Source organism: Mobula hypostoma, chromosome 1, assembly GCF_963921235.1.
Source record: "Mobula hypostoma chromosome 1, sMobHyp1.1, whole genome shotgun sequence".
Lineage (NCBI taxonomy): Eukaryota > Metazoa > Chordata > Chondrichthyes > Myliobatiformes > Myliobatidae > Mobula > Mobula hypostoma.
The window spans coordinates 233,670,697-233,690,576 of NC_086097.1; positions in this window are offsets into that span (position 1 = coordinate 233,670,697).

Consider the following 19,880-nt stretch of genomic DNA (forward strand, 5'->3'; position numbering starts at 1 on the left):
TGAAGGTAGGACCGATTAGAGATAAAGGTGGGAAGATGTGCCTGAAGGCTGTGGAAGTGAGCGAGGTCCTCAATGAATACTTCTCTTCGGTATTCACCAATGAGAGGGAACTTGATGATGGTGAGGACAATATGAGTGAGGTTGATGTTCTGGAGCATGCTAATATTAAGGGAGAGGAGGTGTTAGAGTTGTTAAAAAACATTAGGACAGATAAGTCCCCGGGGCCTGACGGAATATTCCCCAGGCTGCTCCACGAGGCAAGAGAAGAGATTGCTGAGCCTCTGGCTAGGATCTTTATGTCCTCGTTGTCCACGGGAATGGTACCAGAGGATTGGAGGGAGGCGAATGTTGTTCCCTTGTTCAAAAAAGGTAGTAGGGATAGTCTGGGTAATTATAGACCAGTGAGCCTTACGTCTGTGGTGGGAAAGCTGTTGGAAAAGATTCTTAGAGATAGGATCTATAGGCATTTAGAGAATCATGGTCTGATCAGGGACAGTCAGCATGGCTTTGTGAAGGGCAGATCGTGTCTAACAAGCCTGATAGAGTTCTTTGAGGAGGTGACCAGGCATATAGATGAGGGTAGTGCAGTGGATGTGATCTATATGGATTTTAGTAAGGCATTTGACAAGGTTCCACACTGTAGGCTTATTCAGAAAGTTAGAAGGCATGGGATCCAGGGAAGTTTGGCCAGATGGATTCAGAATTGGCTTGCCTGCAGAAGGCAGAGGGTGGTGGTGGAGGGAGTACATTCAGATTGGACGATTATGACTAGTGGTGTCCCACAAGAATCTGTTCTGGGACCTCTACTTTTTGTGATTTTTATTAAGGACCTGGATGTGGGGGTAGAAGGGTGGGTTGGCAAGTTTGCAAACGACACAAAGGTTGGTGGTGTTGTAGATAGTGTAGAGGATTGTCAAAGATTGCAGAGAGACATTGATAGGATGCAGAAGTGGGCTGAGAAATGGCAGATGGAGTGCAACCCGGAGAAATGTGAGGTGGTATACTTTGGAAGGACAAACTCCAAGGCAGAGTACAAAGTAAATGGCAGGATACTTGGTAGTGTGGAGGAGCAGAGGGATCTCAGAGTACATGTCCACAGAGCCCTGAAAGTTGCCTCACAGGTGGATAGGGTAGTTAAGAAAGCTTATGGGGTGTTAGCTTTCATAAGTTGAGGGATAGAGTTTAAGAGTCGCAATGTAATGATGCAGCTCTATAAAACTCTGGTTAGGCCACACTTGGAGTATTGTGTCCAGTTCTGGTCACCTCACTATAGGAAGGATGTGGAAGCATTGGAAAGGGTACAGAGGAGATTTACCAGGATGCTGCCTGGTTTAGAAAGTATGCATTATGATCAGAGATTAAGGGAGCTAGGGCTTTACTCTTTGGAGAGAAGGAGGATGAGAGAAGACATGATAGAGGTGTACAAGATAATAAGAGGAATAGATAGAGTGGATAGCCAGCGCCTCTTCCCCAGGGCACCATTGCTCAATACAAGGGGACATGGCTTTAAGGTAAGGGGTGGGAAGTTCAAGGGGGATATTAGAGGAAGGTTTTTTACTCAGAGAGTGGTTGGTGCATGGAATGCACTGCCTGAGCCAGTGGTGGAGGCAGATACACTAGTGAAGTTTAAGAGACTACTAGACAGGTATATGGAGGAATCTAAGGTGGGGGCTTATATGGGAGGCAGGGTTTGAGGGTCGGCACAACATTGTGGGCCGAAGGGCCTGTACTGTGCTGTACTATTCTATGTTACCACAGGGCTGGATAAGATCAATTTGTTCAGTAGGACAATGTCAAGTAAATTTACATCAGTTCTGAAGCTGGTACCTGGGAGGGAGGGTAGGGTGCGATTTACATACAGCTCTGGACTAGAAGGAAAAGGTAAAGCAAGAAAGAAGCACTAGTCTGGCTTGTTTCTCCTTGTCAGCAGTGAAGTCCTAAATCCTGGATCAACAACACAAACCTCCATCTTAGTTTTCTACACCTTTCTTGGACCTCCACAGGTTCAGCTGCTCTCCAGGGAGTAGCTTTATATGAGGCCTGTCTGCTCCCCAGATAAAGACTGCTTAATTTGGTCCTGTATTTTTTCTTATAACAAGTAATTTACTTTGATAAATTTGTACAAGAGTACAGGATATGCTTCAAAGAAGCAAATTAACAGTATTAAGATACAGGAACTCCAATTACACTGACTAAAAAAATAGATCATGTCAGTTTGCTTTTTCTGGAAGCTAACAAAAGTACATTAGTTGAGACTAATCATTCATTCTGATCTGGTTTCAGCTGCACTGCCACCGATCTCTTCAGAGTAATCAATTGCATCAGGAGCTGATAATAGAAGAATAAATCGCTCGATCTGAAAGAAAGCTACTGGCTGGCACAGTTGATATGAGATGTCCTTCTCACCCTTGAGGATATCTTTAAAATACAGTGCCTATAGAAGGCAGTATCCATCTTTGGGGCCCTCACTATCCAGGACATGTCCTCTTCTCATTACTGCCACCAGGGAGGAGGTACAGGAGCCTGATGACCCACATTCAGCAACTTCTTCCTCTCTGCCATCAGATCTCTGAATGGTCCATCAACCCACAGACACAACCTCACTATTTAGCTGTATTTTTGCACCATTTATTAATATTGTTTGGCTTTCAGCTCCTGGAATTATTTTCATATGTTTCTTATATAAAATTATTTAATTAAGTGTTAATAACATTATATTATTTGATATATTTTAATATATTCGTATTGTAACTTATAAGTTTTTAATGTAATGCACTGCAGTGCACTGCTAGAGCAAAACAACATGTTTCACAGCATGTCAGTGAATATAATGTAGAATTTTATTCAGAATCCTCAAAGCAAATATATATTTTACAGTTTGCATCTGTATCAACAGCAATGACAAATGTATCTATATTTATTTTCAATAATAAGGATTGCAGTGATAGAAATAATTATTTTCTTAAAGTTGCAGCAGGTGCAGTGAATGACTGCCAATCAGTTATACAGCTCGCAACTTTTTTTCCATAAGATTTCGTTTCAAGTAAGCTTTAATCATTACAAGCCAGAACACACACAAAATGCAGGTCAGGCAACATCTATGGAGGGAAATGAATAGTCAATGTTTTAGAGCAAGAACTTTCACTCATGTCTGATCAGGACTGATGAAGGTTTTTGGTCAAAAATGCTAGCTGTTCATTTTCCTCCATAAATGATGCCTGCTTGAATACTTTTTTTAAATGTGTTGCTCAAGATCTCTACAGAATTTCTTATGTCTCCTCTTTACAAATAGACTGCTGCTTATTAGAATGGCAAAGAAGTGTGCTCATGCTGAGGAATGCAATAGCTACTCAGCATCTAGTAGTCTCAAATTCTGTGTAGCACAGCCAATACAGGCTGAGCTCTCTCCTCGACTGCCTTGTCATTATGCTATAGTCCCAGATTCCTACATATTTCTCTGAGAGCAATTAATAACTAGTGTTGTTTTTGTATTTTTTGAGATATGTCTTTTTCTTCTGAAAGTATAAAACAAAACTAAAAAGCCTGGCAGCACTTGTGGAGTTCCGGGATTTCAATTCAATGCAACTGATGATCTTGTGGATTCTCCATCTTACTTGCAATTCTGATGACTCATCAGCCTGACTCATCAGAAAGAGTCTTTCTCACGACATAGCCTGCCCTTTTTTTTGTTTTATACTTCCAGGAGGAAAAGACATATGTCAAAAAATTTGCAAAAACAGCACTAGTTCTCACAGATGGGAAGAAATTTAGAAAATACTTTATGCCTTTATCTATCTACTAAAGTGCATGATCATATACTTCCCTACACAATGTTCCAACTGCCACTTCTTTGTCAATCCGTCGAAGTCCTTCTGCAGATTCCCTGCTTCTTCAACACAACCTGTCCTTCTGCCTGTCTTTGTATTGTCTGAAAACTTGGCTGCAAGGCCATCAATTCTGTCATCTAAATCACAGACATATAACATGGAAAGAAGTGGTCTCAACACTGACCCCTGTAGAACACCACAAGGCACCAGCTGTCAAGTAGGACAGGCCCCATTTATTCACACACTGTGCCTCCTGCCAGTGAGCCAATGTTCTATCCATGCCAGTAACTTTCCTCTAACACCAGGGGTTCGTAACTTGTTTAGCAGCCATATGTGTTTTACCTTGTCAAACGCCTTCTGAAAATCTAGGTAAACAACATCCAGTCATTCCTTTGTCTATCCTGCCTGCTGAGACCTGATGCTGAGACCTCTCCAGCTTAAGTCCTAGCCTGGGCCTGTTGTCAACCATGCCTGCTGAGCTGACACATGGCTGTTCTAACACTGGTGCCCTCTAATACTGTCTGCTCTGACACTGTCCACTCCACCCCCTTCCCCCCACCCCAAGTCTCAAAGTGATTATAATGATTGCAGCCCGTGGAAAAGTTCCGAAAGGCTCTGAGCTCTTATCAAACCTTGCACAACCTCGCCAGTGAATGATCTCTTGCAATGATTGATTTAATTGACAAAGTGTTTTACTACGGAGAAATTTGGAATATACAAGAATTAAGAATTGTCTTTTTAAAGGCTGCTGACAGGTAGTAAATGCTTATTGAGTGAATAAAAGATTATAGGTTGACATAAGCATTTGCCAGCAGGAGCTAAATCTTTCTGATCAATACACACTTAATAAAACTTTATCTACTTCACCCCTGTTTGGGAACAAAGCATAACATTATCCTATTTTTTGTAGCTTACATGTATATTACAGGGATATAATTAGAAGTCTGGGCAGAACAACAATCATTTATGTGGTTTTAGTTCAGCCCATGTAACACTTATATAGAGTATGGAAGATTAATTTGCCAAATAATTATAGAAAATATGTAATTTTCAGTTCTCACTAATTTTTTTCTCCTAGAGAAGGGAGTAATGGAATTCTAATTTAGATAGCGTTTTCAGTTAATTTTCTCAGTTATTCTCAGATGGGAAAATGTTTGGATGACTTATTTTTCTGAAGCAGTAATATTTTTCATTCCTCAAGTAGCTTTACACATGAATTACACTGAAACAATTATCTCATATTTAACCAGCTGAACTGTCAGCCAATGGCATTATTGCTTGGATATCGCAAACATAATAGAGGGCACTGATAGCACAAAGGCTATTCCCTCTGTAATTGGTTCCGCAGTCTAGTCAGGGATCTGGTCAAGCTGGAAAGCATGTTCCTTACTGCAGCCCTAGACCCACAAGTAGGGAGGAACTCTGAGTCCCTTGTTGCATTTCCCCTGGCTGGATTGCTATCTATAAACACAGGAGATTTATTTTATTTTCAGGTACAGTGCAGAACAGCTCCTTCCGGCGCAACGAGCCCCACTGCCCAGCAAACCACCTTTTTAACCCTAGCCTAATGACAGGACAATTTACAATGACCAATTAACCTGCTACTGCTACTTTCTTTGGACTTTGGGAGGAAACCAGGTCCCTGGAGGAAACTCTTGATTATGAATGTACAAACTTCCTTACAGAGGGCACCGGAATTGAGCTCCAAATTCCAACGCCCCAAGCTGCAATAGCGTTGCACTTACCGCCATGCCATCGTGGGGCTCCAGAATCTCCAGATGCTGGAAACCCAGAGCAACACACACAAAATGTGGCATCAATGAAGAGGAATAAACTGTTTCGACTTTTATTCCCCTCCATAGATGATTCCCTGGCCTGCGGAGTTCCTCCGGCATTCTGTGTGTGCAGCTCTTGATTGCCATCCGGCTGGTGAGAAACTGGGAGTGTAACAGTGCACTGCTGATTCCTGGCAGCACTGTCACATCCCTGGGGCTGAACAATGAGTACAGACCCATTGTCGCTCGTGCCAGTGGTGGAGTGCAGAAGCACAGTGGCAGGAAGCAAAAGCTAATGTCCAGTCGCTCCAAAGCCGTGTGGCATCTGCCTGTGCTGACCTCTGCCATTGGACATTGTAGCAGTATTGGGACCTTTAATATTAACAGTGAGTTAGCTAGCTCTTCTAAGCTCAATACTCCAGCCACTGTTGAGTAGTTCGATTCAAGTCCAGTCGCTTTTATTGTCATTTGAACTATAACTGCCGGCACAGTACACAGTAAAAACGAAACAACGTTCCTCCAGGAACATGGTGCTACATAAAACAACACAAAACTACACTAGCTGAAAGCATTCATCTGTCAGGTGCCCATGTGTGTTTTGTTATGAGTGCAGAAAGTTGGTGTGATTTGCTGCCATCTCTGCTGTCCTTGCTAAACGTGTGGTCATCATACTTTGTACACTAGCGAGATCAGTTCCTCATTACATCACAACAAACAGTAATTTCTTTGGGGATGCATTTTTTTCATCCTTCATGGTTTCGTGCGATAGCAAACTCCCCGACCCAACCATCTCATGGGATATTTCCATTTCTTGCCAGAATTTCAATGGTTAGTGTGAGTAAAATAGTTTGCCTGTGCTACCATTGTTGGCAGGGATTCCCAACCGCAGTAACACCCTATGGGTATTCCACTCAATGTGCATCACTCTTTGAGCTACAGCATTGATTTGTGCTGGTTAGTTGCAGCAGGTCCAGGATACTCCTGAAATTGGAAATGGATGGCATAGCACAGTTTTTTGTTCAGCACTGTGCAATCCAATTTAGCCCAGAGAAAATTGTTTTCACAATCATTTCCAGGTGATACTGTGCCAATGATACAGATGGGCTGCACACTTCCAAAGGAGTTCCCTGTTAGCACAAACGGGACATTTTCTCTTTCAGACAGGAATCTATAATGCCGATGGTCACACAGCACACATTACAACCAATTCCAATGTAAATCAGAGCTCCTGGCAGCAGACTTCATTATTTATCAATCACAAGAAAACCAGGAGCACAACATGCATAAAATGCTGGAGGAATTCAGCAGGTCAGGCAGCATCTATAGAAAGGAACAACCCTTGATATTTAGGACTTGACCTGAAAATTCGACTGTTTATTCCCCTCCATAGATGCTGCCTGACCTGTTGATTTCGTCCAGCATTTTGTGTGTGTTTTTCTGGATTTTCAGCACCTGTCAAATCTCTTGTGTTGAAGGAGCACAATGATATATTTTTCATGAAGGTAGAATCAGAATTAGAATCTGAATCAGGTTCATTATCACCAATGTATGTTGTGAATCTGGTTGTTTTTCTGGCATCAGTAATTTAAAAAATATTCAAAGTTAGAATGAAAAAAATAAAAGCAAATAATAAATAGGTATACCTGTATAGATAAATAGTACAAAAGAGGAAAAGCGAGCTACTCTTTATGGATTCACTGGAAATTCAGTAATCTGATGGCTAATAGGACAAATTTCTTCCTAATATGGGATCTTACATTTCCTCCCTGACAGTAGTGAACATTTAAATGAACTCTCTGCTTGAATCAGAGCTCCCCCACAATTCATTGAACCTCCTCCTGCTGTCCTCCAGTTTTATGAACAGGGAGCACTTGCTGCAGCTTTTAACTGCTGAGTAATTAATGCAGTGAGCACGTCAGCTGCAGTATTTATTGAAAAGAAATACTGAGCTTTGTATCACAGGTGACTCGGGGAGGGTGGGGGCCTCCAGACAGTTAACAATAAAGAGTCTATGGTGCACAGAGAGCTTTGAAAGATGAAGGTTGCAGCTGAAACTCTCTGAGGAGCTAAGTCTGGGAAGATTCTGTTTTCAAAAGCTATCGCCACTGGGATATGTGCAGCCTTCAACCCCACCACAGTCATCAGGTATATTTAAAGCGGAGGCTCTTGATTAATAAGGGCTTCAAATGATAAGGGGAGAAGGCTGGTGAATGGGGTTGAGAGGCATAATAAATCAGTTATGATGGAATGACATTAGACTTAATGGGTCAAATAGTCTTATGGTCTTAACTGAAAAGTGTCACACATCAGAGCTTGCTGCTCATGTGTTTTTGAGAATTAACCTTGGTTCTTCATTTAATGAGGATGGGCTTTGCATGTTCTGATATCAAAGCAGACCAGGTGGGAATTGTGGGCATTTGTAACTGCTGGCATTGTTAGCTTTTCCAAAGCCCAGTGTGTCTTCAGTTATGTTGTATCTTTGCACAACTACATATCAAATAAAATAAAAGCATGCACGCAGGAGATGGCTTTAACTGGTGTATTCACATTGCAGTGAGAGAAAGGGAGAAATAGATCAGTACGTATGTGTAGACAACAGATCAATATGTAGTGCTAGGGAGAGTCATTGCTCTAAAAGAAATAGATCTATACATTACAATTACTTCCTCTTTAGTTCAATGGAACATAAAACTGATTATGTATAAAAAATTCAATTTCCTTTTTATAAAACCTTATTCCAAATAAACATACATTCACAGTAACAGCCCATAACTAATTTCACAGTTCTAAAGGTTCAGTCTTTTGGGTGCCACTCTGTTTCTTTCAGGGCCTGTGGAGTGGTATCAGGTTCGGTAGGTGTCTTGTCTAAGACGACATTCTTGGTTGCTGGTGTCACATTGCTGTGAGTGACATAAGAGGTAAGCCCAGTCACTGTAATGTGTCCGTCTGTTGGATGTAATCGACTCAGGTGTGTTTTTCAATTAAGTATCTCCACGACTGATCTCCAACATCCACTGTGTACATCAGTGGTCCAGTTCGTGTAGCTATCCTACCGGGTGTCTACTTGTCTTCTTGGTAGTCACGTGCTAGGGCTTCCTGTCCAATCTCGGGGCTCCTTGCTGCTTCACTTGACAAATAGCTGAATTGTTTATTCTGTACTTCCCGCTGGAGGTCTGGTTTCAGTAGGTCTATGTGAGATCTCAGATTCCTGCTCATGAACAGCATTGCAGGTGTTTGATTTGTTGTCACATGAACAGAGTTCTGATACAAAAAAAAGTTGTCTACCTTGTGCTGTAGAGAAATATCGTCCTTGTTCATAGTTATAATGGACTTCCTGAATGTTTGGATAAACCTTTCAGCTAACCCATTCATTGCTGGGTAGTGAGGAGCTGACTTGAAATGTCTGATGCCATTTTTCTTCATGAACAGTCAGAATTCTTCTGATGTGTATTGTGGTCTGTTGTCACTCACAATTTTTTTCTGATGAAGATAGCCCTCTCGGCAGAGACAGCCTTTGCTGGGGTGGTTGACTTCATTGGTGTAACCTTTGACCACTTTGAATGAACATCCATAGCAATCAGAAACATGGAGTCCATGAGTGGCCCAGCAAAGTCAATATGTAATCTTTGACAGAGGTTGATAGGTTCTGAATGGACATGGCATCAAAGGTCATGGGCAGAAGGCCGGGAACTGGGGTTGAGGAGGAGAAGGAAAAAGGATCAGCCATGTTTGAATGGCAAAGCAGGCTCAATGGGCCAGATGGCCTAAATTTGCTCCTTTGTCTTATGGTCTATGGATATAGTGAAGACAGCCATCCCCATGGGTGTAACGGAGCCTGTGGGAGTGCATTTTGAACTTCTTGGCATCCCAAAAAGCTCCTGGCCAAGCCTTCGATCTACTTATCTATTACCGGCCGCCACATGTAGCTCCACGCAAGACTCTTCATTTTGACTGTACTGAGATGTTCTTCATGCAGGTTCTCTAACACTCTGGTATGCAGTTTAGAGGGAACCATAACAAGGGATCCTCACACCAGCGTTCTTTGACATGCCGACAATTGGTCTTGTCTCACTGTGAACTGTGGAAACATAGGGTTACCATGAGCTGGCCATCCTTGCATGGTGATGTCATGGACTTTTAACAATGTCAAGTCATTCCTTGTTTCACTTTGTATTTCTGAATTTGTTACCAGCAACTGGTCCACCAATGCTGTGTGAAACACTTCTGCTGGGTCACAGTGTGAAGACTTTTCGTCTTCAGTTGCTAACAGTGGAAGACACGACAAGGCATCAGCGTTGCTGTGTTTTGGTACTCTTGAACTCTATGTCATAAGAATGGGCTCCTAGGAACAGTGCCTAATGTTACAACCGTGTAACAGTCGTCACTGGAATTCTCTCCCCGGGATTGAAAATAGACTCAAGGGTCTGGTGACCTGTCACTAACGTAAACGTTTGTCCATAGAGGTAGTAGTGGAACTTCTTTATTCCCATACAAGACAAGGGCCTCTTAGTCGATCAGTGCATAGTTGTGTTCTGCACTCGTCAGTGATACTGACACAAAAGCAATCGAACGTTCAGATTCGTCTTTCATAATGTGTGACAAAATGTCCCCAATGCCAGAAGGGAATGCATCGTACACAGATTGACGGGCAGCGGTAGGTCATAATGGGTCAGCAGTTCATCTGATGTAATTACTCTCTTTGTTTCTTTGAATGGTCTTTCTCATCTTTCTGACCATTCTCACCTTGCTCCTGTCTTCACAGTGCATTCAATGGATGCAGCACTGTAGCAATGTTTGGGAGAAACCAGCGATAATTATTGACATGGCTCAAGTATGACCTGAGTTGTGAGACATTTTCTGGTTTGGGGGCCTGCACCACTGCTTCAGTCTTCTCTTGTGACTTATGTAAGCTATGCTTGTCAATGACATGTCTACTATATGAGACTACATTCTTGAAAAACTCACGTCTTTGCATGCAGACCATACTCTCTTAGCCTGGTAAGCACTTTACCAAGTCTCTAGAGGTGCTCTTCACCACTCTCGCCAGTCCTGATGATGTCATCAAGGTAACGTTGTGTTCCTGGGATATCTTGGAGCACTTGGTCCATTGTTCTTTGCCAAATTGCTGGAGCTGATGCAACACCAAAGACGAGACAGTCCCTTGGTGAGTGTTGATTGTGAGGGACTTTTTGCATGACTCTTCAATCTCCATTTGCAGATAGGTTAGTGACAAGCCAATCTTTGAAAACCTCTCCTCGCTTGCCAAGGACGCAAAAACGTCTTCTATTCGTGGCAGAGGGTACTGCACATGATGCTCTCTTTGAAATCCCAACATATGCAAACAGCTCCGGCCTTCTCTTTCTTAATCTTTGGGATGATGGGCATGGCCCAATCGCTGCTCCGAACCTTGGAGAAAATTCCAGGTGCCTCCAAGCTCTGAAGTTCAGCATCCACTTTAGGATGCAATGCATAAGGGACTGGATGTGCTTTATGGAATCTTGGCGTTGCTGCTTCATTCAGTTCAATTCTGGCTTTCATGCCTATGAGTTTACCAACTCTCTTCCCAAACACTTTCTTGTTAGCATTAAGCAGCTGTGCCAGTTTCTGGTTTGTGCTACCATTTGGGCTGCAGTTGCCTGCTGATGCTGCATTGAAAGCTTTGATTGTGTGCCAGTCTAGTTAAATTTTTCTTAATCATTCATGTCTGGAAAGTGCTGGCCCTTCACTTTTCAACACATAAAGCTCTAGCTGCTGTGTTTGGCCTCCATATGTCACATCCCATTTCAGTTTGCCTTTGGGAGACACTTTTCGGCCGTGTGAGGTTTTCTCTAATGATATCTCAGAAAACAATTTGCTGTAGTCAGCCTCTAGGATTACAGACAAAGCTAACCCTGTATGCAGCTCCATTTTCAGTTTTACACTAGGCACATCTATTGTGATCCAAGCAATTTTATGATCTGCTTCTGTTATATTTTGCAATTCTCGGCATGACAGCTAATTTTTGTCAGACCCTGTGCCGTCAGTTTCACATTCAGTCACTTTATGCATATGCTTAGTGTTGTGTTTGAGACTTTTCATTCCTTTTGCTTTTTGACTGCTTTTTGTCATTCTCTCTATGTGACCTTATTTGTGACACTTTCTGCACACTTTTTCTTTGAACCAACAGTCAATTGCATCATGGGAGGATTTGCTGCATCGATAAAATGTTTGGCTTTTTGTAGAATTCATACTCCAAATGGAAACTTATTGCCTGCTCACTTTACTTACAAATATCTGTCTGTAGCACCCCCAAACTTGCCTTCCAGCCTATTTTTTTTTATTTTTCCACAGAATTTACTACTTTACAATTGCTTCTTTCGTCCAGGTCATTAGCATATTCTGACCCTTGCTTCAGTGAACAAGCTAACAAATCATTGTTGCCCTGCGCCCAGCATCGGAATCTATACAAAAGCCATCATGTTTGTACCATAGCTCAGTAACTGCTTACATAGAAGCACTGTTACAAACACATCTGGCTGAAATTTCGTAGTTTCTTCTGGTGAAGTGGTTAGAGTCACAACGATGGAAGTATCATCGGTTGCAGTCTGTCATCCCTACAGGACTTGTATATGCCCAGAGCAAACAAAACACTGCAAACAGTACCCACTTTAAAAACTGCTTTTCTCAAAAGCTCCCTCCTGGAGAATGCTATAGGTGTATTAAAACAAAAACTTCACGCTATCTTAAAAGTTTCTTCACCCAGGCAGTTAATCTGATCAACCATTCCAGTTCAATCCTCCACCCTCCTCTATCTATTACCTCAGTCACTGCACTGCAAACACTTTAAACTAATTGTTATAATAGTGTTTACAGTGTAAATACATGCTGGTATTTATGTATTTATGCACATTTTATTCCATATCCGTACTTCTGATATTATTTTTGTATAATTTCTTTACTCTTTATAGTTGTCGAATGTCTTTTTTGTTGCATGTCGTGCCAACATCCCACAGCAAATTCATAATGCATGTAAATGTATAGAGCCAATACATCTTTGATTATTAAGGACATGGTTTCAGGGTACTTGGAGGCACATGATAAAATATGCCAAAGTCAGCATTTTTCCATAATGGAAAATCTTGCCTGACAAATCTGGTAGAATTCTTTGAGGGAATATCAAGCGGGATAGACAAATCAATGTACGGTATGCTTGCTTGGACTTTCAAAATGCCTTTGACAAGATGCTGCACATGAGGCTGCTTAACGAGATAAAAGCCCATGATATTACAGGAAAGAAACCAGCATGGAAAAAGTACCGGCTGATTGGCAGGAGGCAAAGAGTGGGAATAAAGGAAGCCTTTTCTGATCGGCTACTGGTGACTAGTGGTGTTCCACAGGGGTCGGTGTTGGACCACTTCTTTATACGTTATCTGTCAACGAATTGGATGATGGGATTGATGACTTTGTAGCCAAGTATGCAGATGATATGAAAATAGGTGGAGGGGCAGGTAGTGTTGAGGAAGCAGGAGGTTGCAGAAGCACTTGGACAGATTGGGAGAATGGGAAATGAAGTGGGAAATGGAATACAATGTATAGTCATGCACTTTGGTGGAAGGAATAAAAGCATGGAGTATTTTCTAAACGAGGAGAAATTTTAAAATTCTGAGGTGCAAAGGGATTTGTGAGGGCCTTGTGCAGGATTCCCTAATGATCAATTTGTAAGTTGAGTCTGTGGTGAGGAATGCAAATGCAATGGTAGCATCCATTTCGAGAGGACTAGAATATAAAAGCAAGGATGTAATGTTAAGGCTTTAGAACACACTGGTGAGGCCTTACTTGGAGGATTGTGAGCAGTTTTAGGTCTCTTATTTAAGAAATTATGTGCTGACATTGGAGAGGGTTCAGAGGAGGTTCATGAGAATGATTCTGGGAATGAAAGACTTATCATATGAGGAGGGATTGAAGGCTCTGGGCTTTTACTCACTGGAATTTAGAAGAATGAGAGGGATCTCATTGAAAGCAATTGAATGTTAAAAGTCTTGGATTGAATAGATGTAGAGAGAATGTTTCCTCTGGTGGGGCATTCTAGGACCAGAGGTCAGAGCTTCAGAATAGAGAGGCATACATTTAGAACTGAGGTGAGGAGGAATTTCTTTAGCCGGAGATTGGTGTATCTGTGGAATTCGTTGGCACAGGTGGTTGTGGAAGATAGGTCATTGGGTGCATTTAAGGTGGAGATTGAAAAGTTCTTGATTAACTAGGGCACGAAAGTTTACGGGGAGAAGGCAGGAGAATGGGATTGAGAGAGAAAAGGAACAGCCATGATGAAATGGCAGAGCAGACCCAATGGGACAAAAGGACTAATTGTGCTCCTGTGTCTAATGGTATTGGGGTCTTATGATCATTCTACATATTAAGGTGAATTACGGCACTGTCAGTATCTCCAGTTGAACTCTACCTGCACTTTGACACCAACTTTGTTTTTACTCAATTAATATCACTGTGTGCACAGCACTGGGTCTGCGATTGGATCCCTGCTCCAGCGTCCGAACAATCACTTGAGAGGGCATCCTTCCACTTTTGGCAATCTCCCTCATATCCCTTGAAATTTTAGGTAAATGTAGGTGATGAAGGTCATTGAATTATCTTCTTATTAAGCTCCAGCTTGATCTACAGGATGGGTTGTTTATGTGGGATCAGGAGAGAAATGAGCCTTGTCGATTGATGGTAGGATGAGGGGATGGTATGTGCGTGTATGTACAGTATATACATTCCATAGAAACCATAGAAACTACAGTACAGAAACAGGCCTTTTGGCCCTTCTTGGCTGTGCCGAACCATTTTCTGCCTAGTCCCACTGACCTGCACACGGACCATATCCCTCCATACACCTCCTATCCATGTATCTGTCCAATTTATTCTTAAATGTTAAAAAAGAACCCGCATTTACCACCTCGTCTGGCAGCTCATTCCATACTCCCACCGCTCTCTGTGTGAAGAAGCCCCCACTAATGTTCCCTTTAAACTTTTCCCCCCTCACCCTTAACCCATGTCCTCTGTTTTTTTTCTCCCCTTGCCTCAGTGGAAAAAGCCTGCTTGCATTCACTCTGTCTATACCCATCATAATTTTATATACCTCTATCATATCTCCCCTCATTCTTCTACGCTCCAGGGAATAAAGTCCTAACCTATTCAACCTTTCTCTGTAACTGAGTTTCTCAAGTCCCGGCAACATCCTTGTAAACCTTCTCTGCACTCTTTCAACCTTATTTATATCCTTCCTGTAATTTGGTGACCAAAACTGAACACAATACTCCAGATTCGGCTTCACCAATGCCTTATACAACCTCATCATAACATTCCAGCTCTTATACTTAATACTTTGATTAATAAAGGCCAATGTACCAAAAGCTCTCTTTATTACCCTATCTACCTGTGACGCCACTTTTAGGGAACTTTGTATCTGTATTCCCAGATCCCTCTGTTCTACTGCACTCCTCAGTGCCTTACCATTAACCCTGTATGTTCTCCGTTGGTTTGTCCTTCCAACATGCAATACCTCACACTTGTCAGTATTAAACTCCATCTGCCATTTTTTAGCCCATTTTTCCAGCTGGTCCAAGTCCCTCTGCAGGCTCTGAAAACCTTCCTCACTGTCTACTACACCTCCAATCTTTGTATCATCAGCAAACTTGCTGATCCAATTTACCACATTATCATCCAGATCATTGATATAGATGACAAATAACAATGGACCCAGCACTGATCACTGTGGCACACCACTAGTCACAGGCCTAATGATTGACTCCTGTACAGCAAACTGTTTGCAGCAGGAATTAGTTATAGCTGGTCTCATGGGAAACCCTAAAATCCTCATCGTAATCCTTACTCGTGATGAAAAACGCTGCACTCTTCTGCAATTTGGCATATATCTGGACATTTAATTTAGCACTTGCCTGGCATTTAGCTTTATTATTTAGGTTTTTTTTTTGGGATCTGGGAGTCACTGGCAGTGCAAAGAATTTGATTTGAGATCTATCTTGAGAGGATATGGTGCTGTTTGGGAAGCTAGTCCAGAATTTTGATCCAGTAAGCATGGTGGGGTAGGTTAGGAAGGGAAGGATATGGTTTAAGTCAGGATGGTGTGCAACCTGAGGAAAGTCTAAAGTCCTTTTCTCACTATTCAGCTTCCTTTTCATCAACTTCCTCTCTATCATTTTCCTTCATCTCTGTCACCTTTCCTCCTCTCTCCCAATTTTATCTGTACCCATTTGTTTGTTTCGTCTGCTGTTAAATGGATCTCGTTTACAGAGTAAATGTTGTTATACGCCTGTTTACTGTCAGCCATTCATAACTTTCATTGTGCTCAGTGACGGCATTAGCTTTCCTGATCATGTGATTACAAACCGAAGGTTACAAATAACAATATGGTGTATAAACATCACTTTTCCCTGAAAAGGGTTTTGCAGTAACTTCGACCATGGAATAAAATGGTGGATGACAATATTCAGAAAGTCCTTTGAGAGAATCATGTCCTTTCATTACTGCTGACTGTTCTAATTATGTATGGTAAAATTTGGAATGGGAAATTTGATGGAGAGAACTATAAACACTACATTGCCTTAGAATGTTTGTTTCTATGCCAGGACTGTGTGACGACAAACCAAGTTATCAGAAGATTGATGCTAATGAGAGGGAGATAAGGGAGACAATGGAGAAACATTCAAAATGCTAATAAGAGAGAAGAGAGAGATTAACGAGACAGAAACACAATTCAGATATTGACAGACCATTTGCTTTGAACCTGAACAGTTTGAAGTTTGATGGACAGGCAATACCCCAACAGGGGGATAAAAAGAACAGGTTCGCTAAGGCACGACACACACCATGAGATCACGAGATAATGAGACCCTGGAAGAGCGGTGTGCCCCATAAGTTGGTGGGAGTTTGGAGGTCTGATTCGAGGGAACCGACCATAGACTCACAGGGTGAAAAGGTACGATCGGCGGGAACCTGGTGTGTGTGTCCGCCCTTGCCTGGGTGCTGGATTCACCGCAGAAGAACAGTCGTATCCGGAATGGAGGGGTCACAGTCGGTGACCACAGTGGGATAGAAGACATAAAAGGGTCCGCCCGAAAGCCAACTGCGAAGAACATCAAAGGCCTGCTTGAATCAAAAATTTGCATTTCTCTCTCTCTCTCTCTCCAACGGCACAACAGCGATTACTGCGAACTGCACTAAGCTGAACTGAACTCTGCGTCACTTAATACTGATCATTTTACCCCTAGACTGTGATAGAGCTTGGTTGATTCCTATTACCTTAGTTCTGTGTACATGTGTGTTTATTCATTGCTAACCTGTTGCATTTATATCCTTACAATTAGAGTACTGTGTTACTTATTTCTTTAATAAAACTTTATTAGTTTCCAGTAACTAGTGGTCCATTTCTGCTGGTTTGGCAACCCAGTTATGGGGTATGTAACAACTGATATGAAGACCTGGGCATGTTTTTCCATTGAAGTCCAGGTTTCCAGCACAGCTGTGGGCTTTATACCTTCCCCCTGAACAGCTGGCTGCCCTGTACCACTGCAGCAACACTACATGATATCCAGCACTACAGTGCAATCATCTGTAGGTTTCTCAGCTCTTGGGTGGGGTAGCGTACAGCACTGTGCATAAGTCTTCAGCACATATACATAGCTAGGGTGCCTAAGACTACAGTACTGTACAAAAGTCTGAGGCACCCTAGCTGTAATTTTATCTATTGCACAGTGCTGATGTCACAAAAATAAAACAAATCTCATGACATACGTGCACGATGATATGCTTGATTCTGATATGGGTCTCTATTCTGGATTGAAAGTGGGAAGGGGACAGGAAGAGGGGAATCATGGTAGAGAAAAGGTGAAAGGAAAGCGGAGAGAGACATTCTGTAATGATCAATAAACCAATTGTTTGGAATCAAATGATCTTGCCTGGTGTCTCAGGGCTGAATATGTCTGTACCTGCACCACCCCTGCCCCACAGTGCTTCACTTCCACCATTCCCAGCATCCATTGCTCCTACCAGATTTACAATTTGCTCTCTGCCCCACGTTGACAAATACAGTAGTTTGCAAATGTCTTAGGCCCCCTAGAATTTTTATATGGTTTCGGATGGTCCACAGAGCCCTGATCTTAACATCATTGAGGCTATCTGGGATTATGTGGAGAAACAGAAGCAAATGAGACAGCCAAAATCTGCTTGGAACAACCAATGCCAGAATAAAACAGCATGTACAGTCCTGAAAAAGGGTCTTGGCCTGAAACGTCAACTGTTTATTCATTTCCACAGATGCTGCTGGACCTGCTGAGATCCTCCAGCATTTTGTTTGTGTTGCATAAGACATCTGAGCTTGTTTCATACAATAGCAAAGTCACGTCAGTTCCGGTAGGGAAGCTTCATGTATTTAAAAGCTCAGCTCATTGTCGATGGTTTTCTCCTGGGTTAATGTAATAGTGAGGAAATTGACCTCTGTACTCCGTTGCTAATGCCTTTGTGCTCTTAGTCAAGTTGTTGATTGACAGGGCATTTGCTAGCCTCAGGAATTTAATTTTTGTTTGCTTTATTTTACATTTATCTAAATTAATTATCATTCCATTTAGCAGTACAGTGCTGCACTTATACAGCTGCCAACAGCTATCACAGTAATTGACCCCAGCATGTCCTCCTTCATAATGTCTTACGCTTTCAGGAACACTGGCATGTTGAATTTTGTATTTTATTTTACTTAATGTGCTTTTAAGGGAACATAGCTTGTGTAATTAATTTCATACCTGATTCATGAACTTTCTGATTTCTGCTCCTTTTGGGGTAGAAATGTTAACAGAATTGAATGAGCAATGCAATAGCAACTTAATAAATGCTATTATTCCACTGAAGAAGTAGACATTGAAGCAGACTTTACCGAATTCAGAATCAGAATCGGGGTTATTATTACTGAGATATGTCATTACATTTTGTTGCTTTGTGCCAGCAGGGCAGTGAAAGACGTAAAAAAATACAATAAGTTACAATAACCATTCAGAATGCTGTTTACTTACTTTTGTTGTTCGCACAATTATTTTTCTCTTGGCACATTGGTCTTTTTTTAATGGATTCTTCTGAGGATTCTTTAATTTTATGGCTGCCTGTAAGGAGACAAATCTCAAGTTTGTATAATGTATACATACTTCGATAATAAATGTACTTTGAATAATTAATATACCGCATTCAAAACAAATAACTTGTGTAAAAAGGGAGAAAAGTAATGAGGTAGTGCTTGTGGACTGTTCAGAAATCTGATGACAGAGAGGAAGAAACTGTCCCAAAAACGTTGAGCGTGTGTCTTCAAAGCTCAAAGTAAGTTTATTATCAAAGTACAGTATGTCACCATATACAACCCCGAGACTTATTTTCTTGCAGGCACTCAGAGTAAATACAAGAAACACAATAGAATCAGTGAAAGATGACACACAACTAGATGAACAAACAACCAATGTGCAAAAGACAACAAAAGAGATCATGTACTTTTAGTCTAATGTCTGGACTGGGAGAGAAAGGAATGCTCTCACACAATTGAAGACATGTAAACATCTGAAATTACAATAGATATGCTAAAAGCAGTTATAAAAATACCTATAATCAGAAAAGTACTGGCAGTGGAAATATTCATAATTATTGGTATAAAAATTTACTTTCCTTCAATACCGATTAATACAGATCAACAATTTTCTTAAAACTGTTGAAAAAGTGCTTAAATTTTTGATAGGTAAAACATATCACTTACCTAAAGGAGAAATCACAAATGTCCCATCAAAAAATTGTCCTATTGCTTGTTGACAAACTATTTACAAAATTGTAACGTCATACATCTCGCAACTAATCACCACTCACTTAGATAACAACAATATATTCTACTGTACAGAAGTGCAGAAAAGATGTAAGAGTATGAAAGGATGTAAAGATCAACTGATAATAAATTATGTAAATCTGAATCAAATGCGGTGGAAAAGCAGAAATTTTTCACGTTGGTATATTGGCTACAAAAAAGCATTTGATTCTGTCTCATACTTATGGTTTATAGAGGTTCTTAATATATATAAACTACACCCAATACTTGTGAAATTCCTGCCACATCTGATGAATCATTGGTGTACTATAATCTCCCTATCTATTAACAACCAAAAAAGAACAACTACCATTATTAAAATAAACTGATGCATTTTCCAGAACACTCTATGGTTTTGACTAGCCTTAAACCTGCTCTCTAATTTACTTA